This window comes from Nothobranchius furzeri, chromosome 4 (assembly GCF_043380555.1).
Source record: "Nothobranchius furzeri strain GRZ-AD chromosome 4, NfurGRZ-RIMD1, whole genome shotgun sequence".
NCBI lineage: Eukaryota > Metazoa > Chordata > Actinopteri > Cyprinodontiformes > Nothobranchiidae > Nothobranchius > Nothobranchius furzeri.
The window spans coordinates 61878939-61906245 of record NC_091744.1 but is presented as its reverse complement, the minus strand read 5'-3'; the positions used below and the strand labels follow the sequence as shown (position 1 = coordinate 61906245).

The 27307-nt window shown below is 42.3% G+C and overlaps 1 protein-coding gene across 1 annotated transcript in view; it reads left to right on the top strand.

Moving 5' to 3' along the window:
- Nucleotides 1–9886: 9886 nt before the first annotated feature.
- The window catches only part of plxnb2b (plexin b2b), a 160076-nt gene continuing 142655 nt past the window's right edge, over nucleotides 9887–27307 (top strand). The window contains exon 1 of the mRNA XM_054732887.2: nucleotides 9887–10024. The gene's annotated coding sequence lies outside the window, so the exon portion shown is untranslated. The remainder of the gene's footprint in view (nucleotides 10025–27307) is intronic.

The following is a 27307-nucleotide window of genomic DNA, read 5'->3' as shown; positions in this document are numbered from 1 at the left end:
TATTTGGTATAGTGTGCAAAAATATGATAAGCACAATAAAATGAATGATAAATGGAAAAGGTTCAACAATCATTAACACACAATAAAACAGACTGAGAGGATATAATACCATGGGAATTCATGTGATTAGCACTATTCTGTACAACTGTTTTAGCATCAAAATGTCCAGTTCAATCAGAAATAGAGTGCCACTGTTTTTGGGGGTAGGGTGATGTAAAAGGTAGAGTTAGCAAAAAAAGTTGGAAAAGATAAAAAGTTGTACTATTTACTACTGAACTAGAATTTTGAATCAAGCAGCATATGATGATGTTGAACTTTCTAAAATTTTAGAATAGTTTTTTTATCTGCATTCCATTAAAAGTGTGGTTTACTTGTTTATTCAATACATTTGCAGTGTTCTCCAGTGTAAAGCAATGCCGTATGAGTTATTAAAACTAGCTATGATGCTCCTGTTCTGAGATGCAGAAGTTTGCTGCTGCAGAGGTGGGCTGAAAACAACAGTTTAGAATAGAATAGACCTTATTGATCCAGTGGGGAAATCCACTTGTTACAGCAGCACCAACACTTAAGAGAACAACTTGAAGAAAAAAATTATAATACAGAACTCTCCGTTCTCCGTCCTCGCTGCAAAAAACTGAAGAAAGCCTTCCCGTGGGCGGGCGCGAGCCAAGATGGGCGGGGACATGAATGCAAATTCACAGTGACATGAGGATTTTTATATCCTAGCATTTCACCTCTACTTTCTATCAATAGCTAACACAGGAGATTGGTGTAGAAAACTCAACTTGACTGACTATAACCAGAAATAGTATTTAAAAAATTGTTATTTCAGTCTACCACAATTTTAAGTTTTTACATTGATGTCAGGGGATGACAGATAAATAAATAATAATAATATTTACAATAATTAGATATATATTGCATGCCTTTCACAGTAAGAATTACAATAATATGCTATGTAGACTCTCACAGCATATTACTATGCATTTACATTTACTATTATTTTATCTGAATGAAGTCACAAGACTTTGTTTCAAAAACCCAACTGTGCCTTTAGTGTTGTAGTGATGTGTCGGTCGCGAACGAACCGGCTCTAAGAGCCGGCTCTTTGAAGCGAACGACAGGAGCCGGCTCGTCATTGGGAGCTGTCCCCTCCCTTCCCTCCTCCCCTCTTGCTTTAGTGACAGCTACAGGCGATTGGTCAAAATGTGTAACTGCATGTCCAGACTGTCCACACACAGAGCAGTAGGGGCGGGGAAGAGGGAGGATCAGACTCAGACACACAGCAGAGTACATGTGGGTGGAGGGAGACGAGAGGGAATGAGGAGGAGGAAAAAGGCGAGCGAGAGGGAGGAGAGTGCGACAAAGACAGTGAGAAAATGAGCGCCAGCAGTCGGAAAGTGGAGATTTCTTAAAGTGTTCAGTTATTAAATCCATAGAAATGATAAACATTTGATATATTGCTTTTTTTTACATAAGTAAATTATTTTACATATGTGTAGCATTATTTTGGTTATAAATGTACTCTACGCAACAGAAAATCTGAGGAGCCACTTGGAAGCCGAAAGAGCCGGCTATTTTTGGTGAGCTGAGACAAAAGAACCAGCTCTCTAGAAAGAGCCGGAATCCCCTTCACTACTACGCAAAAGAAAATCTGAGGAGCCACTTGGGAGCCATAAGAGAGCAGTCTCTTTTTGGTGAACTGAGCCAAAAGAACCAGCTCTCTAAAAAGAGCTGCAATTCCTATCACTATGATGTGAACCTCCACTTTACTGTAAACAAAGAAACAGCACAGCAGTCCCACTCCTTTAACAGCCCTCCTCACTTATGGTCACAACACCAAGACAACAACAAATAACTGCACCTTTGCAACACTGAACAAAGAAATAACTAAGACCAACACAACCCTCACAATAAACATGCATAAACACAAAAAAATTGAACAAAATAACTAAGAAGATGACTACCCACAATGGACCTTGCCCACTGCAGCTTTCAGAGTGGGTGGGCTCATTTTTAAATCTGTAAATTGCTGTTTTAGGTTGACTAAACTCTGGTCATTCACCTAAAGCAGGGGTCGGCAACCTGTTGCCATCAAAGAGCCATTATTACCCGTTTCCCACAGTAAAGAAAACACTGGGAGCCACAGCAGCCATGGCGTTGTGGGCGGGGCCTACCCTCAGACAGCAGAGAGCTGCTTTAACCAATCACAACAGGTGACAGCAGCCAGTACTGGTCGCTCGTGTACGTCAAAGTTATCTTTCATGAGACGATAATCAATAAAACGATTTATATAAAGTGGATCCAGAAGTTGTAGCCCGTCTCTGCCTACAATATTTTGATATTTTTCACCCTGTTGGTGGTTTTACTGAGCAGGTGCCACTTTTGTCATACGTTTCTTTTTAAAACGTGTTTAGACTGTTCAGAATACAAATCCAGGCTCTGTCACGTTTGATTGCTGTAATTAAACTTTGTAGGTGGGGAAGGTCAGAAAAGGATCCAATCAATTTGTTTTTCCCTCATTTACAGTGACGGAGATAACGGCGCAATGCACCTGGCTCTGGTAATAATCAAGTTAAATTATATCTCTTTGCAACAATTTTCACAAGAATACAGAACAGTTAAAAGCAGGGCTTGTGTTGACCCGATAGTTCCCATATTTGATCGTTTATTTTAACGGAGAAAGAATAGAAAGAATTACCCCGACGCATGCAGACGAACTCTGACATTTTATTCGTTACGCACATCGCAAATGTAGCTAAATCACTCAAGAAAAGATTCCCATCTGTACATCTGAGCTGGACACTGCTCAGCGCAGCTCACTGTCAGCGTGTACTACATAAGGTACACAGCGAGCTGAAGATGTGGAGAGGGGCTTGGAGCGCGTCACAGAACCAGAGCGCATGCAGGAAGGTTCCTCCCACTGAAGCGAGTGTTTTCCAAACCCTGTCTCTCAGAGAGACTTGTCACTTAGAAAATGTTCCCTGATTGTGAAACTTTGGCTGAATAATGCTTGTTCCTGTCTCCAATGTGGCGACACATCCAGGAGCCTGTCTGAGGAGAATCCCAGAATCTCACATCCTCTTCAGCTCAGAAAGTGCAGATATGATTATGCACAAGCATGACCCGTCAACCCAGTCTCACAGTAAGACCGGGTTGGAACTGTTCAGGTTTACGCAGACAATCTTTACATTTAGAATTGGCATGCAGATGTAAAATTAATGTGGTAAAATATAAAGCATTTCATTTAAATATCCATTCGTTATTTTACAAGCACAGAGAGCCGCATCAGATGGATGGAATAGCCGCATGTGGCTCTAGAGCCGCGGGTTGCCGACCCCCGACCTAAAGCTTCAAACATGGTGTGAAAAACTTGCTTGTTAGAACTTCGGTGCAGCCGAGTTCTTCCTCTTTGTTCTGTGCTTCTCTGTTCTGTCTCTAGAGTCAGAGCTCATCAACAGCACCTGGTCAAAACTGGTATGAAACAGGTTTTTGGTGGGGGCAATCAGGTAAACATGGTTAGGGATAGGGCAAACATACAGGTACAAAAAGACAGGCCATTGAAAGGTACAATTTACTTGAATTTATAAGTGTTATTAAAAATAACATGTTTAAGTAATGTGAACTCAGTTTGTTTAAAGGGGCATTATGGAAGTTTGACAGCCAAAACATGTAAAGAAATAATACATTTCTTCTTCATACATTCTCCTGCAATGCCCTGGTCCTGTAGAATGAGCCCTGGCATTTTTACTGTGATTGCCTGTTTTTCTGTAAAATCACAGAAAAAGAGAGCTGCTCGGGTCGAGCAGGCTGCTTCATGCGCGTTCATGCTCAGGTATAGCCCGTAGCATTTGCTATCAGTAGCTTTAGCAGCAGAGAGTGAGGTAGTGCCAACTCAGCGACTTTGTCGCTGTTCCTAACGCCTAGTGATGAACCTAGCTACATTTCTGAGGACCCTTAGCTACTTTCTGTAGAACTTTCTTCCAGATATTTCCTGCAAATTAGCAACAAAATAGCCATTTTCGCTCCGAACCATACATTAATGGTATATTTTTTTACAGTAAGATGCCCAAATTTTTATTTGAGACCCGCTGAACGGCATTGAATTCACAGATAAAAAAGATGTGGGTTCAACTTTCATTTTGGAACAATTTTGCAAGGGAAGGGAATGATCTGAGCATGCAGGGAGACTGACCCATGATAAACCTTCGTCAGCTGTGCTGAAGAGAAAGGTACAGAACCAAATTATTTAATTAATTAGCTGCGTGTTCTCCTGTCCTCCGGGCCACACACACACACGGGACTGTCTCAGCTGTTATTTTCGTTAAGGAGTGTGCACGTACAGCATGCACACTTCGTGCACGAGCCTACTATTGAAGCTGCTGTTACGCTTTTGACCTGAGGGGGAAATCACGATCATAAAAATTCTAAAGTCCGAAAAGTCCCTTTAAGTAGAGCACTGATTGAACATAATAACACAATTACAATAAGAAAGGACACAAAACAGCTCAACTAAGTAAGGATTAACAACTGATATTAACAATTTAAAAACTTTTAAGTAATGTGAACAAGATCGTTTGAGTTGAATCAAAATCTGGGTTTACAGTGTTGTAACACAGTAATTATAGATATCTGGAATACATATGCAATCTGTTTAATAAACATTAAAACAGCTTCAGAGAGCACATTTCTATACAATATTTAACTGTAATAATAATAATACTGTTTAATGCTGTTTAATGCTGTGAAATCCTTGCAGTTTTTACTGTGTTGCTGTGATATTACAAACTTTTTTGTGATGTAACAGCTGGATTTAGATTGCAGGATTTTACTGTAAAATAAGAGTTAAATGCTGTGCAATCAAAGCATACTGTAGTTCTTGCATGTATTCATTGGGATATTACAGGGAAAGTTGATTACAACAAGTTACTGCAAAATAATACAGTTTCTTGTTGTGGGATGCTGGTAATTTTTAACAGTGTAGGTTACAGGCTCAACTCCAGGCTCCCTGCAGTCATGTCTGCCGTTGTGCCCTTGGGTAAGACACTTCACCCTCTTTGCCTGATGGTGGTGGTTAAAGGAACTGGAGGTGCGTTGCTCAGCAGCCTCACCTCCATCGGTGTATCCAAGGCAGCTGTGATTAGACTTTAGCTCACCACCAGCCGCATCTTAATGGATGAATGATTTACTGCAGTGTAAAACACGTTGGAGTCCTCTGACTCAGAAAAGTGCTATACGAGTATTTATCATGAGACACGTGTGTGTGATTTCCATGGAGACCGCACCTTTTATATTTGGTAAATATTGATTCTCTTTCTAAACAATTTATACAAGATTTATCTTTGATTGATTTTAAGTTTGATGGGCCAGAAAAGTCTGTGAATGTGTGTGTAGCTGAATGAGTTGTGTTTTATAGAACTCTATAAAACACTATGTAAATATGAGCCATTTACTATTAACCGAGTATTCCCTCGTTGGGGCAGCAGTTAGAGGGTGGTGAACACCAACAGGTGAAAAACTGGTATTTGGTATTAAATAATTATTCTCACACGCTGGTTAGTTGCAGAAACGTGATTAGCATGAGTCACTGTAGCATGATGCATCAGTGAACACATGCCTGTGGCCATCAGGCTAACTCCTCTCTGTGAAATCTCAAAGGGAACCATTAATCATTTTAATATGTTTCTAAAACTTTACATTAGTAAACCAATTATTACCCCTTTATTGTATTATTATTGCTGTATTTGTGTCTGATGGTGTCCTTCATCCTTTCTTTTTATTGGTGATTGTGTTATTGAGTCTACATGTGCAAAGGTGTGCTTCATTTGTCAACGTAAATAACTGAACTTTCTCTTTGTTTTGTGTTTCAAAGTAAAACATCCCTCCTGAGATCTTCATGACTGTTTTCTTTTTAATTAATTTCTTTTGTGATGTTGGACTGCTGTGAGGTAAGGGAGCTACACCCACGGTGTCCAGCAGGGGGCAGTCTGTCCTCATGTCAAACACACTGAACTCTGAACCTTGAATGCACTCTGACCACTACATCATGATGGACATCTGAAATGTTGCATCATACATTAAGCTGTATAATATGTTGATAGTCAAATATTTTACTGTCTGGACCAGCTGAGGGACGCGTAGTGACTAATGGGGCCGTTTGACACTGGCATGATAACAGATCATCACTATTCAAGCTACATAAAGGGAAGCTGCAGGAAAAGTGTGAATGCATTGATCAAAATGCCACCAGGATATCTGGCAGAAGAAAATAAAATTCAGTTCGAGTCTCAGCAGCTCGGCCCTTCTTTACTACGGAGATCCCCTGGGCCAGCAAGCTCTCAGACTCGGCAGCCTCATTACTCTTTAGACAAACAGATTTGGACATATTGAACTCAGACCCAAAACAACCCGGCTGTGTGCCGCCACTCTCCAGGCTCTGTGTGTGATTGGAGGGTGTTTGTCTTTCTCACTCTGTCTCTGGGTGTCTGTTTGCCTGACACTTGTCTGGCTTGGCCTACTTTCGTCTTGATCCCATCAGTCAGTGTGAGGACCTGTGAAGGCCATCTCCCCATCTTGCTCTGTGAATCTCTGCCAGCTCTGTGCCTGTGTCAGCAGTCAGGGACTTGACTGAAACCCACGCACAGCCTCCAGACTCTGCTCCAGGTCCCACTGGGCAAAAGGCAGCACTTCTCCCTCATTCAGCAGACAGCCTAATTTGCGTGCCCGTAAATCACTCACAAAAGTGACACAGAGCAACACAGCGAGCCATGACTCAGAGTCAGTGTGCCAAATCGCAGCGTTACGTGATATTAGCCTCCAATCAGGAAGAAGCTATTCATATAACCTTCTGGGTAATGAGAGGGTAAATGGGTTTTGAGCAATAGCAGCACTAAAAATCACAATCGCTTTTCACTTCAAAAATCTGTGAAAGATCTGACTAAAAATTATCTAAGCATATGGCTCACTCAGCACTCGTTAAGTGTTCTCATTTTTTTAAAAACAGCAATGTTTAAAAGCTGCAAAATTACACTTGTCATGATTAACGATTCAGCTGCTAAGGTACGCGAGCACACAAATAATTTGCGTTATTCAGACGACTAATCCTTCTCTTGTGAGGACAAAGTCAAATGGGGCTGCGTGAAACATAAATAAATGAAGAGTGTTTACTTTGGGAAAATATTTTTAAACCCAGCAGCATCTCCAGAATTCACCACATTAATCAGCGCCGATTTACGTGGAATGCTGGTGTATTTGTGCTTTATTTTGTTGTTTATATAACAGAAAAAGTGCAATTAATGTCGTTCCATTCAGTCACTTAAAATGTAACATATGTGCTGTGAGTTTAGTTTATAGTGACAGCTAATTTCCAATTACTGTCAGTTTGGTTTAAAGGTAGCTGACATTGAGGCTTCTGTTGCTGCCACTGAAACAAAATAGAAACTTGCTGGATGATTTATGCGGGATCAACACATGACAACAGATCTGTGTTTCTACTTTGGGAAAATGAATAGAGGTTCCTGTCAACATTCTCCACTGGGGACTGGTGCATTTCCAGTACAAAGCAGCAGAGGCTGGCTGGAGGCTGTCCACACTGATGCCTGTTGATTATCCCGAGTACCATGAAATTGTTCCTGGACAGACATGCAGTGTCCAGAGTGTTTTCAAAAGCTGTTTATGAAATGCTCTAATGAAATGGCTGAGGTCATGTTGGCAATCTTGCTAATGGGAAGGCAGAGAATTGACCCAAATTGGTCCTTATCCATTAATAACCTTTGAAAAATAGGCTTATTGTATTTTGAGGCAAAAATATATACATAATCAAGTTATTATGAGGTCATAACATTGAGTGTGTTATTACCGGAGCAACTAATTGTCTCTTGTTTTTGAACAAAAGACGGAGCGGTCCCACGGGCCTGGGAGTGAGCATGTGCCTTGAGAGGAATTTAAGTATCAGTGTTTTGTTTATGAGCCTCAGAATTAAGGTGAGAAGCATCATCATTTAAGGGGAATTCTGAATAGAGCTGCTGCTTCTCCACATCGAAATAAGCCAGTAAAGGTGGTCCAGGCGTCTAATGAGAATGGTGTCTCGTTACCCTCCTCTAGAGGTTTCTCAGACATGTCCCACTGGGAGGAGACCCTGGGGCAGAGCCAGAATGTGTTGGAGGGATCATATATCCTCCCTGGTCTGGGAGTGTATTGAAATCCCCCAGGAGGTACTGGAGAGTGTCACTGATGTGGGGGATGTCTGGCTTTCCGTCCTGAATCTGTTACTACAACCTTGGATATAGTGAAAAATGGACCAAAATACAATTTATTTACACAAAACAACGGAAAATCTCCATGCACTTGTTTTATATTTCAACATTCTGACCAGGAAATATACAAACTGTTATGCAGGTGATGGCTCAGTTTGAATATTCATCTTGAGCTTCATGCCAACCATTGTTGCCTATTGTAAAATTGTCAGTTTTTGCTTTTATCAGTTGTTGATAATTACTTTAGATTTATTACCCATCAACAGGGGCAGACTGACCCTCTGTGCGTCCCACAGTGGCCGGTGTGCTCTAGGGCCGGCAGGTGCCATCTCTGCCCCCCCCCCCCCCAACACACACACACACACCCACCCAGCTAGATCCCATATAGGGCAGGCTGGAGATATTCCAGGGGTGAATTTTCGTCCCAGTCCACCCCTGCCCATCAATAGCTAATACCAACTATTTTGCAGTGAAGGTGATTTTTTTATTCTGGGGTATTTCTGACAATAAACAAAACTGTGCAGAACTAGGAAAACAGTGGGGCCTCCCCATGGGGGCAGGCGAGGGGGCAATGGTCACCTCTATTCTTTTTTCACCCCAGCCTGACAATTTATTATGCATAAAACATTTAATTAAGTAGAGGACAGGTTTAAATGAGTTTGACCTTTGTTTATATATATATATATATATATATATATATATATATATATATATATATATATATATATATATATATATATATATAGAGAGAGAGAGAGAGAGAGAGAGAGAGAGAGAGAGAGAGATTTAGTCAAGGATTATAATGAAACCTATGAAAAATTTGTCCTGAGATTATCAGTGACCCCCACAACAAAACTTTCTATTTCCGCCCCTGTGGAGAGGCAAATAAAGCCAAATCTGTCGCCGAGTTTGGTTTTTTAATTGATCTTACACAGCCTGTAACTTTTAACAGACTAAATATTATTTAATGTCTGAGATGAAATGTTATTTTACACGAGTTTTACTAAATTAACTGCTCATAACGAGTTGGCAAAATGATGTAATTGGTTATGTAGCCTCGGGAAAGGGGGAGGTTAAATAAAAGCCATCAGTTTTGATTATGAGTCTGTAGCTGGGGCTGACCTGGAAACGCCCCCACACGGAGGAGCCTAGGCAGCGCGGAGCTGCTTCCCTCCGAACCGAACCGCTCCCATAGCCCGCGGACACATTTCTCTGCAAACAAGCGGCACAACTTGTCCGCCTCCCCCTGACTGGATGCCTGCTCTCCCCCCCCCTTGTTGACTCCCCTTGAATGTTGAGTTGAAGAAGAAGGAGAGGAGGGGGAGAGAATAGCTACTTCCTTCCTTCTCCGCCTGTTCTCCCTCCCTTCCTCCGCCTCCCCTCTTACAACCTCCGGGCTTTCAGACGCGATGAGGGTCAGAGTGTGAGGATCATCCCACAGGTGTGCTGCTGGAAACGCTCGCGCGCGCGCGTACCTGGAAACTACCATGTGACTCGGCACCTGGGCGTGGAGAAAGTCTTGGTATTCCAACCGGAGACTCTTTTGTTGAGTTGACCGAGCTGGTCTCTCGTTTCTCGGTTTCCGAGCAGTTAATTCCCAGTTTTCCCGACGGAATAGTGCCTTTCTTCAACCTCCTCACGGGACGAGAGGTGAACTTGCGCACGAGCGCGATTCTTCAACACACATTATAACAGAAGGATACTTCATTTTGTTCAAACTGTTTTTTTCTTCTTCTGGAAACTCCTCTCCGCTTCTTTTTCCTTTCAAGGTGAGTTCAGATCCCGACTGGTTCCCCTTTTAGGAGCAAGTTTCTGCATTTTGCACGAAAGCAAGTGATTGAAACTGCAACCGGTGCTTCTTGGAGGCTTTAATAAGCCCTGTTATAAAACAGAAAACGAGAATACCTCGTGAGCAACCGCAGCATGTGTAAAAAAAAAAGTCCAAACGGCATGGCTAAATGTAAATAAACTGTTATTGTGCAGACAGATGAGCTGCATCTTTGAAATGCTTCACAGTTGAACTCATGACTGTCATGAAAACTTGTTCCAGTGTTCTCTAACTCAACAGCTGATTTAGAGTGAGTGAGTGAGTGAGTGAGGAGGTGGGGGTGTCCCTGAAGACATGCTCTTCTTTAACCCATTAATTTCATCTACAGCCGCTGCATCTGCCCGGCTAAATCACAAGGGGCTGTCTGTCCCTGCGCCTTGGCAATTTCAGTGAGGGATGGGCACATGAGCGGTGTATTTCCTCACCTCTGGACAGTGGGGCGGTACATCAGCATCTGAGAGGACAGATGTAGCAGAGAGCCATGCCTCATGTTTGTTTTCCCCTTCCCCATCTCCCTCGGTCTTGTCTCTCTTTCATAGAGAACAAGGAAAACAGAGCGAGTATTGATGTCCCTGTTGAATCTGCCAGTCTGTGTCTCCCAGTCCCTGGCTCAGCTCCTCAGCAAACCACTGCACTGCCTTGTAGCCTTTTGAAACCATCCTTGTCTGCATTTGCAGCCCCCTCTGTTCTCCCCCTCCTATGTTGACAAACCTACTGAACAAGGGCTGCTCAATCTCCTGGAGATGATCCCAATTAAATAACATAATGCAAACAGTCTCCTAGTGGGGATGGATTAGCGCAGGAAAAGGGTACGTGAAAGCCGGAAAGGCGGCTGCCAGTGGCTGGAAGGGGATTTGAGCAGGGGGCCAGCCTCCAGCGGTCTTAGGCTGCAAAAGGAGATGTACCATCTGCTCACAGGGAGACACACACACAAGAAGTTTAAAAGTAAGCGCTACCTCTGCCTCTCACCCTGCTGTCCCTCCCTTTGGACTGTCTTTCTCTTCCTCCCTGACCCACAATGCTTCATTCAGTGTTTATCTCGTCTCTGAATAAATAGAGACACCTTATCTGTGCAGAGGAGAGTGTGATAAATGTTTTCTCCTGCTCCTCGCAAGGGTGAAGAAGACAAGCATACCACACTGCTTCATCACTGATGCTCTTTTCAGGACAGGGGGATAAGGAGACATTCTCATTCAGGTCATGTTAGAGTTTCAGGATTCTGCTAAACAATTCCCAAAAGCAGAGCGCATACACGCTCACGTCCATGAATACAAGAGAAAAGGGAAACAAATCAAATGTTTCTTTGAGTTTCCTCATTTTTCATCTTTCACCTTTTTCAATATTTCAGGTAAGAAGTTGCGACCTCTGGAAAATAACTATAACATCCACTCTGTCTTTAAATGCAGCAGTGTGACCTGTGAACTTCTGAGAAACAGCTTTTTTTTTTTTTTTTTTTTTGCAGAGATCCTCTAAGCCGCAGTATGTTTTGGGTGAGCTTAAGTTCAGAGCTTAAGCCATCCTGGAATTTAAGCGCCACATTTTAAGAGGTCAGCCTAATTCGTGCTCGTCAAACTGTCCTTTTTGTTTCCTTTGCACGGGATTACCGGCTCCTGTCACTTTAATTTATAAAATAAAACCATAATCCTTGTAAACATAAAGCAATCCAATAGCTCCTGTCCGCAGTGTGCTGTAGGTACAAAGCGCCAAACAAACGGAGACACTAGTTTTGTTCATTACATGCGGCTCTTTTTAAAACGACTACATAATCTCTCTTTTAAACACGGTGCATAATCTAAATTGTTATTGTTTTTGTTTATTTACCCTCTTTGGTCGGTGCGTTTCGACTGGTTTCTCTGTGCAGACTGAACTTTGTGACATTGCTGCCTAAAATAGATTTTACATGAAGCATGGCCTATATGAGTTGACTTTTTTCAGGCTTATCTTATGTACACATAGTTTTCGGGGGAATGTAGGCAGATGCTTGAAGGGCGTGTCAGCCTGCCATCAGACGGCTGAAAGATCTGAGTAATAGAGATTTCCTTTAAATTACAGATAGACCCGTCCTTTCATGTCTGGGGATTATCCCGTGATGAAGGGACGTCACGCAGAGGTGGATTTCTGATCCTATCTCTGTTGGGGTTTATAGTTGCCACCCTTGCCCTTGGACTTGAAGGCCTCATCCTGAACTATCATTCTGACAGCGTCCCCCCCCACCCCCCACCCCGGTCAGATGTGTTGGTGTTTGCACTTTACACACCCTTGCTACCCTTGCCACTCAATGCCTTTCCCTTTCTCACACACACTCCAGTTGAGAATAGCAAAGGGGATGTGTATTACAGATCTTGATGTGTGATGTTAATTCTCATCCAAGTCTCCCTGTAGCAGCAGCAGCAGGTTGTGCGTTTGACTCACCAGCATATTAAGTTCACTTAAGGGGTTTCGTAGGCTCCCAAACCAAATGACCAATCGCAGCTCAACAGGGTGTGCTGTTACTTCTAAAACAACCTTGACACTTTCTCGGCTCACACTGTCTTTTATTCCCCCTGCCAGCCGCACCATGCAGTCAGCCTCGTCATGGCTGCCAACTCATGCTGGTTTCTCCTGCTGCTGCTCACTCCTCTCCTCCTCTGCCCACACCGTTATCTCTAAACTACTAGTATCAAGCAGAATAACTAAGGCACACATGATTTTGGAAAAGTCAGTGAGACTTGTTGAAAGTCTGATCTGCACAAGGACCCAGACTTTCTAATATTTTGGGTATTTTTTTTACTTTATTATGTGTGTGTTTGCTACAAATGTCTTAATTTACTTGGTGGATTCAATTAAACTCTAAAATATCATTAAATTAGCATCTACAAATTATTTCATTTTGGAGTCACCTTAATTCATTATGGCTACCACAGCTAAATGCTATTAGCAAACACAAAAAGCACCATCACTCTGTGAGCTTCACAAATATTGAGCTAAAATTTGGTGTGGTAGTAGCCGAGAGTCCTCCTAAAAATATTCAAGCACTAAATTATCTCACAAGGTCCTCAATCTTGTTAAAGGTGCAATACGTGAGAATTTTACAGTGAAACAATCACAAAACTGTCAAATGTCTCATCAGGTTGGAAGGAATGCTGTACTGAAACAGATTTCATTCTTAACTGGCCGGGGAGTTGTCAGTTTTTCTTCTTTAAAAAAATTTAAAATTCAATAAAAAAGTGGTATGTAGTTACTACACACTGTGAGTTTGTGAGGTTGCCAAATCTGCTAAATTCCAGAACTGCGCTGCTCTGGGTGGCTGCATGTTGAAGTAGCTCTGACTATATGTAAGTTTAGCCTTGTTTTTAGACATTTGTTCTCCTAGTTTCTCAAGAAAAACATTTTTTTGTGGACATTTTACTTTTCTGTTTCTGTTTCTGGTGTTGTGAAGCTTAGAGGATTTTTACTGCTATTTTTTCACTTTTTGAGCATTTATGATGCGTAACCGTGGCAACAAGCTGGTTTACAATCGGGAGCAGCTGATTAACATTGGAAAGGCTGAAATAATACCTCAACTGAAGCCACAAATCCCAAATGAGCTAAAACGCAAGAAGCGTGGGTGCAGAGCGGGAGCAAAATGGAGACAGAGAAAGAGGAAATTCAAACCGTCTCTTTCATCGATCATAATGGGCAATGTGAGATCACTGGCCAACATTAGAGCCCTGCACAGGCCTAAAATCTGAGCCGGTGTCCGTCCCGGCCCGAGGGGGTGGAGCCCCAGCCCGACCCGGTCCGAAAAGGTTTTCAGGATTCTCTGGCCCGAACCGAGCCCAAGCCCGACTTTTTTTTAACCGACTAAATGAAAACAAAGTGCGTCAATCCTGACCAATGTGTTAAAAGACGTGCAGGATCCGATCAATTTGTTTTTCCCTCATTTACCGCCACAGAGATAACGGCGCAGGCTCTGGTGTTAATCAAGTTAAATTTGATCTCTTTCCAACAATTTTCACAAGAAAGCAAAACAGTCAAAAGCAGGGCTTGTGTTGTGTTGACCGGATAGTTCCTGTATTTGACGGTTTATTTTGACGGAGAAAGAATAGAAAGAATTACCCCGACGCATGCAGACGAACTGACATTTTATTCGTTACGCACATCGCAGATGTAGTTAAATCACCCAAGAAAAGATTCCCATCTGAACATCTGAGCTGCTCAGCGCAGCTCGCTGTCGGCGCATATGTGCACAGCGAGCTGAAGTTGTGGAGATTGGCTTGGAGCGCGTTGCAGAACCAGAGCGCATGCGGGAAGGTTCCTCCCACTGAAGCGAGTGTTTTCCAAACTCGGTCTCTCAGAGAGACTTGTCACTTAGAAAATGTTCCCTGATTATGAAACTTTGGCTGAATAGCGCTTGTTCCTGTCTCCAATGTGGCGACGCATCCAGGAGCCGTCTGAGGAGAAGTCCAGAATCTCACATCCTCTTCAGCTCAGAAAGCGCATATGATTACGCACAAGCGTGACGCGTCAACCCGGTCTTACAGTAAGACTGGGTTGGACCTGTTCAGGTTTACACAGACAATCTTTACATAGAATTGACTTACAGATACAAAATTAATTCAGTAAAATATAAAGCATTTTATTTAAATATCCATTCATTATTTTACAAGCACAGAGAGCCGCATCAGATGGATGGAAGAGCCGCGGGTTGTGACATGTTTTCTCCAGGACCAGAGAGGACGCAAGCTCAATACATCTCTTTTATTGTGAGGTAATAATTTCTCCGAGTTTTGCGGTTGCGGGCGGGAGTAGACATGCACGCTACGGGTGCGGGTGGGAGTGTAACACACACGTTGCAGTTGCAGGCAGTAATGGTCAGAAATTCAGCGGGAGCGGGCAGGAGCGGGATGAAGAAAACAGTCCCGCGCAGGGCTCTACTGCTGTGTTTGTGTTTCAATTTTTTATGAATTTGATTAAAAATGAAGGCGCCCGGCCCTTGTCCGAGGTAATTACACAGTCGTTGGCCCGAAGCCCGGCCCGAGGGCCGTCGGGCCGGGCCGACCCGAAGGCCTAGGGCTTCAGTGCAGGGCTCTAAGTTGGATGAACTCCAAGCCCTTTCAAGGTCTCAGCCAGAGTGTCGGCGGTGCAGTGTTGTGTGTTTCGCTGAGACGTGGCTGCGGGACTATATCCCCGATTCTAGCATCTCTCTGCCAGGATTCCTGATGGTACGAGCAGACAGAGATCTGAAGAGGAGCGGGAGGAGAAGGGGAGGTGGAGTGGCGGTGCTTGTCGGCAGCGGATGGTGCCGTCCAGGTCATGTTTCGGTGGGGTGTCGTCTCTGCAGCCCAGATGTTGAACTCTTGGCAGTGGGTTGTCGCCCATGTTATTTGCCAAGAGAGTTCACCAGTGTTGTCTTGGCAACCGTTTATATTCCACCTTCAGCCATTGCTGAAAATGCATGTGATGCCATCAGTTCCGTTGTCGCTAAGCTACAAACCCAGCACCCCAATGCATTTGTGGCTATATCTGGTGATTTTAATCATGCCTCGCTCTCTGCTACACTTCGAACATTTCAACAGTTTGTCAGCTGCTCCACCAGAGAAAACAAGACATTGGACAAATTTGTCCTCCAATTCTCCATGCAGTCACCACCTCTACACTCACGATTCCCGTAATTTCATGTCACAAATAAACCGTTTGCTGCGTATCTTTGTACTCCTACAGTCACGGGTGTAAAAACGTTTTATATTGTTGGACTTGAACCACGAGACGTTCCTCAATCTGTATACATGTAGTGAGAAAAGTGGGCTCTACTCCGTCCATTCTTGTGAGCCTGCTGGAGAGCCCTTGCAGTGATGGATAATGGCGTTGCATGTCTTACCAATGCAGACAGAGAAGTTTAAACTTGCCTTTAGAAGCAAATTGTCAACTCTAAAAATAACTCAAGCTACTTTTTCAGTAGCCAGCAACTCCATATTACAGTGAAATGTGTTAGTCAGTCGTGGTGTTTTACTTTTTTAATGAGTCGTTCAGAACTAAAACAGCAAGCTAACAGCAAGACAGCAAACAATCACACTTCCCAAAAATGTCGGAGACATTCTACCATAATACGTGTTGTAAGTGCTCCCTCCTGTAAAATACCCAAAATATGGCAATGTAATCATCTACTTACCAACTTACTGTGTACGACTCGTTGTTGCTTGTCATCTAGAATCTTCTGGTTCTGATCCATAACTGGCGACAGCCATGAAACTCACAGAACAAGAGTGAGAGTCATATTTTTGCTTAAAAGCTGGACTGCAGTAACCACATTTGACCACAGGGTGTCCTCCTTTCAAATGGCCCTTTTAACAAACTATATCCCATGAACCACTGATTTGGTTTTAATGAAACTTTCAGGATCAATTGATGCTCATCTTTACTTGATTAATTTTTGGAATCAAGATGACCACCATGGCTAACTGACCTTAGACAACACAAAAATTGTAATAATTCAGTTTATTTTCTACATGAGGTAAAATCTTTAGTGGTTAAAATAACCCCATAGCATATTTTGAAGAGGACACATGACATAAGATCATTGCCTAAAACTAATACCTTATAAGGTTTGAAGTCAACACGGTTAGTCTGCTAGAAAAATACCAGCAGGGAACGGATTTTAATGAGACTCTCAGAAAGTAATCATTTGATGTACATCTACCACTGATTAACTTTGGGATTTAATCTGATTCTAGATAACAGGCACAGATAATCAGCATCTGCAAACTTAAGACTGGCTTTAACTCTGTTTTACTGATAATAAGCAGAAATTGGGATTTTCAGTATATCTAAGAATCATTCACAACACAAACTGTAATCTCAACAGGTTATATGATATTGTGTGAGATTATGAATATAATTTTCTAGATTTAATTAAAACTGCTGTAAATGCTGTCAACTTTCTCAACTTCAAGATAATCTTAGTTTAAAACCCTGGCATGGAAAGTCCAAACATGCATTCTTCTGAGAAATGCATGGCCTTTAATTTTAAAAGAAGAGATTGAGCGGGGAAAGGGAAGGTTGGAGTGATTTGAGGTTTAGAAGTTGGTGGTGGCATGCCAGGATGAAACCGTGATCTCCGTTTTCTGTTGGAAGGGCTTTTTGGAAACAGCAGTAAAGGCTGTCACCACTGTCAAACTTGTTTTTGTGAGGACTGAAAGCCTATGATGGAAACAGAAATCAGAATATGCCTCTGTCTTCCACCTCTCACCCACTTTCTTTATGGCTTTTGATCCGTCCTGCTTACTGGAGACGTGTCAACCAGCCCACCTACTCAGGACATGAGTAACATTTCACACCAAGCTAGATATTTTGTCTGTTTCTAATAATACTGTTCCTGAAAAAGTGCTTATGGGAGCGTTGGGTCACTGCATTTTCTATTTGGGGAAATCTTGCATCTGAAGATTATTTTCATGGGTTTATAACTGAGTCGTGTTTATAGTGCTATCAAAATGATAACCATTTAAATGGTTAAAATGTTTAGACAACCTGCTTTTAATGACGAAAAGACGGCTTCGATCTCTCCGACTGTATCGAAGATGAGTCGTCACTTCATTTCTGTGCAAATGGAGGATGCCTGTGCAGTATTTGGCAGCATGTTGATACAACTGCCTCAGAAAGGTTCAAGTTTGAATTGGACTTGGGCTTTTACCAACCACAGAATAATATTGAAACACTTTGAGGTACTTATTCCACCTATAAGGCTTTATCGCTGCACTCTTTTGCTCTTGACTAAGAGTTGCTCCATGTTGAGTGGCATTTAATCCTGGCTAAGGCACCAGAGGATGCAATTCATTTTCATCCATGTGAGTCATTTCACAGTTAATCCTCAAAATGACCAATTTGCTCCCGCCAAGATCATTTTTAATTATCACCTCTTCTTTACAGCTAATATGACGTCCAGCTGGTTGATGTTAATTTGGTAGTGGCTGTCGACTGCTGGTCTCTTTTTCCTTTGTGTGTGTGTGTGTGTGTGTGTGTGTGTGTGTGTACACTGGGTGATTAATGATGAAGTATTGAAAGTGAGACTCAGCCAGAAATTGTAGGTGACAGATGCATGAAGGGTCAGCACTCTGACAGCAGCTGGAGATGAAGGTCGCACAAACCTGAGGAGGTAGATAATGTGGCAAACTGAGGAAGATGAGAAGAAATGTTTAATCCCAGTGTGACTAAAGGATCCTCTTTAGGAAGTCATATAGCATTGTCCCTGAGTGACAAATATTAACTGAAATTTGGGACATTGGGCATGATTAACCAGTTTTTCAGGTTTTTGTTTAAAGCTGGAGAGGTTTGTTATTTTTTTTCTCCTTAAAACCTAATTTCTTATCGAGGATTACGTTTTTAAAACTATTTAATGGGATTAGATGCTAATTTTAGTTCAAATATGGATGTTTTTAAGTCTTTGTGCATTTGAGTATGTTAAAAAATATTAGGTTTCTAATTAACCAGATAAAATAAAAAGTATATATAAATTAAGTGATGAGAAAACTCTAAAGAGCTCTAAAATAGCTGAAACAATATTCGGTATTGAAGAACCTTATTATTTCTGGCATGTATGGCAACATGCTGGCAGGTGGAAGTGGACACGGAGGTGGCAGACGGCGCTGTTGGAGGCTGGATGTCTGTCTCTGGCTTTTACGAGGTTCAGTTACATTTTTGGTTGTGGAAAGATGTTTTGTTTCACTTTGTTAGCACAAGCTTGACTTTGTATTTATGTTCCTTATAAATATAGAAAAAGAGGTAAATAACTATGAAATGTGTATTTGAAGAGACAATGTGTAGTTTTTACCATTCATCTCTGGAAATATCCATCCAAATGTTGTTGACAATTAATTAAACGATGCCAGTTGTTGTTACATCTTCGTAACATTTAACCATGAAAATTGGCTCTAAAATACATGGGAGCGAGGCCAGGCATGGGCAACTACATATTAGATGCCACGTTTCCTTCTACGGGAGCCCATGAGGACAAAACACATTCACTGATTTGTAACAAATTGTTACAAAATGTCTCCATTCATAAACGGTGTTGTTTTACATGTTTACCCCTTCACTCGTCACTGATGAAAGGGAGCCTGATGTGTTTATTTTGCTGGATGTTGCACTACCAGGGACTTTCGACCCTAATGGTCATCCATTGCAAAAGTCTTACTCGAACACAAAAATAGTGCTTGCTTGCAGTGATTTAGGTATGTACTGCCCCGTTGCCAGGGAAAATACACACTCACTTTAACAATGATTAATTTAGCAACAGGTTGTACAAAAATAGGGCATTTCAGAAATCATCTGCCCGACATGGATCTGAACTCAACCCTTCATGATCAAGCCAGGATAACACGGGCAAGGTTATGCTTTATTAGATTTCATAATGAAATAATAAGATGAAATCCTTTTTTTTTTTTGGTATCGTGTCCTTGTCTCTGTTAAATGAGGTGGGTATAGTGGCCTTTCAGTAGTTTATGATCCAAGAGGGACCTATTATAATCTGTTCATACAACCATTGTTAAAGTTTCCGAGAATCTAGTTAAATGCCACTGGCTCTGTTGCTTCTCATCTGTAAACTGACAGACCGTTTTACTGTGGCTGCGGTCTCAGCAGCAGCAATAACAAGACCAGAAAAACCCAGCCCTAAACTGGGAGGCTGACATTTTGCTATTGACCAGTGGTTGCAAAACACCGGTTGTTAATCTGAGGTGGGATTTACCACAGTTGCAGTAATTTTTTTTCTTTAAGGAAGCCTTTTTTATTTGTCCCTGTGGGGGAATTAGCTACATGGAGTAATGGAAGAGATTCAGAGGGGAAAAGATGAATACAATAAAAGCACCAAAATAAATACAAACTACAATAAAACTGGCAAAACCATCTAAAGTATGAAGGTGAGCTTCGACGGTCTTTCTCACATGCTTTATTTTGCTGTGCAGATTTATAGCAGGTATTACTGTGAGTCATGTTTTTACTTCAGCATTGACCTTGATGCACTAGGGCATTGTTGTGGTCTAAAAGCTGACCTGTATGAGTATATGCTATTCTAGTTTAGTGGTGATAAACCGGAGCTTTATTCATGCCTAATCAGCCAGCCGTAACCCTTGTTCTACAGCGGTGTGGAAGTGCACAATGCCCTTGTGTTCATAACTTCCTGCTTCCAACTCTGCTGCCAAACTTGCCTCCTACTTTTCAGTATATGAGGGGAGTCTCTTTCTCATGTGCTCCATTAGCTTTTTTTTTAAACTCTATTCTCTGTCTCCTCTTCTTACCCATTGTGTCTGTAGTCTACGTGGACATTAATCTTGGTGCTTTGAACCTGCCTGCGGCATGGAGCTGTCTACTGAAATGCAGATCTGTGGAGGTGTCATCATAGTTCTGTGTCTTGGGTGTCTGCTCTTGCCCCCCAGCCTCACTCTCCCGTTCACACTGCCGTGATAATAACGTACATTATTCCTGCCTGACTCATCCGGCCAGCCTCAGAGCTGCCTGCTATTGTTTCCCCTCAACGATTTTCAGTTACCAAAAGGGAAGTTTGTTAGGTAAAATTTGCTGCTGCCTGCAAATCCTTGGCACTTATTCTGCTTTTTATTTTCCACACTTGTTCTTTCATTTCTCGTTGCTGCGTACAACTGGTCACGCTTCTGATGGTCACACAGAAAGCTTCTGTTGGATTGGTTTAGTTTGGTCCTGTTGCATGCAGTTCCACCTGTGACTGATCAGTGTTTACAGTTGATCCAGTCTGTGTTTTCAGCCTCTAACTAAAGCAAATGACAGGCTTGGGAGAAATGACATCAGAGTGGCAGCCACATGCCCTTGTAGGAATGCCTAAATATTTACAAGCTCTCATAACACATGCTAGCCGACCACTCAGTGTTGGATATGTTCAGCCTGCTAGTTTTTTTAAAGTCCGCCCTGTGGTTGTTTCAATCAGATGCCACTACGCCTGTTCAACGTCTCGTCTGGGCCGAGCCCACGTCACTTCCCTTTTTGCAGCTAGACTCTTTAATTACAGCCATCAACGGTTGTGGATTTGGTGCTGTGGCTTACAGAACCTTTCCAGCCAGACTTCTTTTTTGTCTTCCACTTTGTTTCTTTCTTTGTCACACAGCAAATAGCCTAATGCTTCTCTCTAGCGCGTTCTCTGAAAACAAGCTGCTGTTAAAATGTTTACAGAACACATTCTGCCAAATTGGATCCCCAAATCACACACCAGTCTCACCAGGAGACGTTTTCCCCCAACTACCCTCATCCTCTTTCAAATGGATATGGGGAAGTGTGGAGTGTACAGACTAATGATACACTGAAGCAAAGTGGGCTACATAAGAGCATGTGCGCTGTAGCTTGTTTACTTGTTGACTAGTGCCGATTTGGTGGTGTGACCAGGCCTCACTATCCATTTATCCCCCACTCCACACCTCTAGGATCTCTTTGTAGTTGGTCCTGTTCAGATCAACAGTACACTTTCACGGACACGTCTTGCGCTTCTCCCATCGCTGGTGTTTTTATTTTTTTAACCCAGGTTTGGTACTGTTTCATTTCCAGTCCCTGCTTTTGTCTGCTGTCAGGAACTTATCACACATTCCTCTGAGTTTTCTGTTCAATTAGTAATACACAATCACTAGCCTCTTTGGGTAATGGAAAAACGAAGCCACTGGGTTCCTGTGCGTCTCTGCTCCTTCTGACTTGAAAACAAAACATTACCCCCTCCTCCCTGACGTAGCGTGTTAAGACCACACATCTGTTCTCTACAGGAGATAAAAACAAAACAAGTCCTCATCGCTGATAATCCGTAGGATTATTTTATAGAGTTTAATTTTATGGTATAAATGTTGTTTTTTTTGTTTACAAAATCTGATTATCTTGGATTAAAACAAAGTGGTTCATCTGACTGTATTCAGAAGTTAGGACAATGTTTTTCTTGCTTAAGGCTGTTTTAGCGTTAGCTTGCGTTTAGCATCCCCTAGTGTCTGTTTTTAGAATCTACTCGCTGTGCGTTCGTCTTTTTAACACCTTAATCTAACAGATGAAATGTCCCCCCAGCCTTCTTTAATGCCAACAGGAGTGATTAATCACTAAATTAAACAAATCAGATGTGTTCATGATCTAAAATATGCAGTAAACTTGCTGGAAGCAGACCGTAGCGCCAGGTATGTCAGCTAAATTTTTTTAAAGTCCAACAGGCAGCCTGCTTCTCTGAAGATAGAAGTTGGATAGCCTTTCATTCACTCTGTAAAAGGTTGTATTAGCACATACTGGCTCAAGAACTTTATTTAAAAATATGAAAAATTAGCAAATATCCCTTTAAGCTTCATAAAACTTAATATTTTTTTTGCATTGGATTAGCGATTGATATTGACATGTCATCACTCCTTGACACAGATGACATTTTTGTAACTTTCTACCCTGTTGTGCAATTCATTTCTGAGGAAGTGTTGAAAGATTTCCAGGGTAACTCGACCGGCATGTCCTGATGCCGATGCCATGCCGGCTGGTGTTGATGTGAAAACGGGAGTACACACTAAGAAACACTTTGTGTTTTTTATTGCATTACCAGCAGCCGTCGACCTCCAGTGGAGCTCAGATGAATAAAAATCCCATTTCCTCTATTTGCAACGGCGGTATTAAGAGCTGAGGATTGTGCTGTTGCCTGAGTGCCAATGAAAATTCCACTCAGAGTTGAGCAGTGAAAGCTCTGTTAAAACGGAGGCCCACCTTCTGCTATGCACCGCCCCAATCAGCCTATCGATTTGCACTAAGTTGTCTAAGTGTGAGCCCGCTCTGCCTACAAAGAATAATTTGGACATTGACCAGGGCCATCCAGGCCTCTCATGCACATGGTCCCGTGCACAGATACCCAGAATATATCCATGGATAGAGATTCCAGACACAGACTTGCAGCCTGAGGGAGCTGGGCAACCAAGGCATGGATCCATGAATTTCTCATAACACAATCTGTTGGCTGATCAATAATTCAATTCTGTCTGTGAGCAAGCATGTCTGGATCCAATCTCACCTGCAACTCCTTTGGCCTTCTCTTAACAAGGTGGGTGTTGTCTCCTTGAGCTGTGCTCGGCTAGCGTCTCTGGTGTTCTCTGTCCTTGTGTTTACTGATTAGTTGACTGCTGCTAGTTTGCCGGCAGTGGTCATTCCGCCGTTCATTGTTGTGTGTACACACACGAGAGCTGTTGGCCACTCTGGATTACAATGTGTTCATTTTAGCTGTATTCATCTCTCATGTGTTTCTGCTGCTGCTTGCCTGCATGCAAACGTACTATGTAGTTGGTAAAGTTGATGTGTAAAGCCAAGCGTATGTGTGATCTGTCTCTCCGTCCAAGCACCTAGACAAATCAAAGGCGTGGATCTCATTAACGGGCATTGAGCCTGTGGAGAGGTCAGCCGCTAAGTTCTCTGATTAGTCAGATCCAGCAGGCCGCCTTGCTGCTGTGCTCGGCAGTAGCAGGGGAAGGTGGGGGGGTGCCCTCATCCACAAGCCTCTCATCCCTCTCCTGCCCACACCTGGTGGGTGATGCGGCCAACAATCTTTCTCACTGCAGGCTTCGGTCTCTTCTGACGGGGTCAAGGACAGCACACAGGGGTACAGATTTACCACCAGCTGGTGTGGCCTGCCCCCCCCCCCCCCCCATCTCTACCAATTTCTGCCTCAGCCTAATGGGCTGCCTAGTTTGAGTTCTGTTTTTATCCTTCTTTGAGTGTTTTATCAAAGCTCGCATTCTGTTTCCATTCCAGTGGCAGCTTCTCCTGCTGCATATCAGGCTGCACCAGTAGCCCATCGAGGACCTTTCTGGGTCGTTGGCAGCTCGTTCCAGGGCCCGGATTCCTATCAGAGGCAGTGACCATGAACCAGGGATGACTTTGAGCCAAGGGCAAAGTGTGTGTGTGACTGTGTGTGTGTGACTGTGTGACTGAAAGGAGATGCAGAACACATCTGAAGGTTGCCTGACTGGGCAGTGTCTCCCTCTCCTCTGAATGGCCTTTTTCTTTACCCTGGCAGCCTCATCCCCAATGTGCCGCTCAGTTTAATGCCCTTCCAGATAAAACAACGCCAGTAAACTTCCTTTTTGTTTCTTTCTCTCTTTCCTACTGATAACCGTGCTATCTAAAAGTAGACCCTGGCAACACACTCTGTCTATTCACCTCCCCCTCCACCTCCCCATCCCTCAGTATGCTAGAGTGCATTGTATGTAATCAGGAGATGGGTTGGGGGTGTGAGGTTTTCTTTAACTATTTTTTTTTCTAGGCCGCCAGAGAAGGTGGCGAGAGTGATTGTGGATCGAGCAGACTGGTGCGTATCTGCTGACTGTCACTTCCATTAAGGGTGCTGTCCTCAGCCACCTCCTTTATAAGCACAGAACCAGCTCTGTAGGAGACCCTTTTGTTCAGTGTCCAAGCTCTCCTAATTCACAAGCCTTTCAACTCAAAACTTTCATTCTCACAAGGATAATTTTCAAGGTCAATTGTTGCTGTTGCAGACCGTCTGTTGGAGATATTTAGCTTTAGTGAGATTTTGGCATCAGTATCCACCGGGAGTATAAAGGGATTCATAGTTTGCATGGTGTTCTACCACCTTCACTACAGCCAGTTTCTTACTGGTTTCTTCACATGTGCTTTCATCCGCCACCCTCTCTGACCACATTCCACAATTCCTGCTGTCCCTGCAGGGCAGCTGGACGCCACACATCCAGACTTTCACTTTTTGTTGCCCTCTGGTAGGTGTTTAAGATCAGTACAACTTAGAACAAACAGATTTAGGGACAGTATATTTCCAAGAGCAATCACAGTGTTAAACTCAAACTTGCCAAAGCGTTAATGTGTAATGAACTACTGCACATTAGATTTACTTGTATTTGTACTATGTACCTTTCTGGAGCTGCTAACCCCTCCCCATTCTTATTCTATTTTAGACTTCTGTGCATATTCTTGTATCTTGTATTTATTAACTTTAGAAAAGACTAGAGTAGACTTTGTTAATCCCACAGTGGGGAAATTCCCGTGCTACAGCAGCACATAAACTTAAAAGGAAGAAGAAAAATACTAACAAGATTACAGGTAAACACACAAAGGCAAAAAGCTATTTTTGTGACCTTCAACCACTAAAAACATCAAATAAAAAGAAAACTTGGGTTCCCAGAACTATGCAGCATCACGGACAGAGACATACTAATATACTACAGAAGTATTTAACACAAACTAAAAATTGCATTGATGTTATTGTGTAACAGGTTAATGCCAGTACCAGTACCATACACTCTTACTGCAGAGTATGTAAGAAATTATCGATATGGCAATATATTGTGATATTTTTTCCAGCGATACATCAACATGAAAAAGCTGTGTATCTAATTTTTGGAAGAATTTACATGCGAACATTTGTGTATTTTCTTTTCTTTTTGGTGCAATTCAAACGCTGATTGCTAGTTGGCAGCATTGTGCAATGGGTTCTGTTTCCACCATTGAAATGTAAATCCCTCTGTTATGGTTCAGATACCTCATGTTAAACATGTTAAGTATCAGTTTGGGCTATTTATTAAATTTTCTTAAAATAAATTCAGTCTAAAAAAAGTCACTGAAGTCTGATGAATATTGCTATATATTGTAATATATCGTATCGTCTCCCCTTTATCGTGATAAGTATGTTATCGCCATAATTTCACCAATACACATCCCTACTGCAGAGGGGATGAATGACCCACGGTAGCATTTTGTTGTACAACTTGGATGTCTGGCTTTCACTGAAGGGCTGTCTATGGCTTTCACAGTGGAACACAGTGGGTGGGAGGGGTTTTCCAAGATGAAGGTCATCATTTTATGCACCTTATGAAGTATTATGCAATTTTATGGAGCTGCTACTCCCTGCTTTCATTGTACCAAGTACAATGAGAATAAAAGCTTTCAATTTAATTTGATTCAATTTACCACGTTCAAAAGAATTTCCAGACAGAATCTCAGAATATTCCCAGAGCTGCTGCAGGTGTCTAAAACCCATCTCTAATCAGTTCCTAAAAGTCCGAATAAGTGTAAAAAATGTTTAGGAGGGTTTGGCGACTGGTAAAAATGGTTATGAGAGATCAGACAACATGATAATCTGACACTTTGGGTGAGGGTTAGGGTTAAATGAGAATACAGTTTAAAATATTAAGACGTAGTTGAGAGCTCATCTGTGAACAAATTGCAACAAGAAATTCTGCAAGGTGATGGCAGAATGTCAGGAGTGTTGAGTGTGGTTCCAGCTGAGGATTTGTGTTGTGTTGTAGTTTCTCTTAACTTGTCACCAACAATGACAACCTCATGAGATTAATAGAATGATTTTTGTTGAAGGCAGCAAATTTAAGTACTTATGTCTCATTTATGATTGGTATGACATCATCAGTCCTTCATTTGTTTTTGATTGCATAGCATGTCTGGATACAAAATGTTTGCTGCCAAAAATGGCCTGAAAGGAATTTAGTTTATCTGTGTGCAAGTGTCTTCTCTAAAGGGCAGGGCTGTGCTTCTGGTTGACATTGTCCATTTAGCAGAATAATCAGTGTCTTAATTAACAAAAGTCCATTCAGAATATCAATTATATTGTTACTTTATCTGCATTCATGTCACACCAACAAGCAATTATGACTGATTGTGAGTTTTCATTGTCTCTCGCTCCTGTTAATTAGTCATTTATTGCGTATAAATAACTTTTCCTCTCCCCCCTTCATGTGCATCCCCCCAGTCTTGTCCATGAAGCGGGTGTGGTGTTCCTCTGAGAGCTGTACAGTGTCACTGTCTCAACCCAGTCCAGACACACTTGTCACTCTGGAATTACAAATATTTCTAAGATGCAGGCTCAAAGCGAAGTTCAGCCTTGCTACAACACGTTCACATCCACTCTCGTACACATTGAAATCTAACTTTCTCCCCTTGCTGTCTGTTTATCTTTCTCTCTCTGTCAAACATCCTCACACAAGCACTCTCCTAACTGTCAGGTTTGTTCTGAGAATACCAGGTTCTGGTGTTTCTCCGCCTTGGCTGCAGTAATGACATGATTGTGGGTCTCTGTTTGGTCAGGTTGAAACAACAGATCTGCTTTACAACCACTCTTCTCTGTCTTTGCGGTTTGAGTTTTTTTTTATTGTGAAGCATGCCATCAACCTGCATTCCCACTGTCATCACCTCAAGTCTTCTATAGCAGATAATAAAGATTGTTTGGCTTCACATCATCTCTTCTTTTCTAGTTTTTATGCTTTAC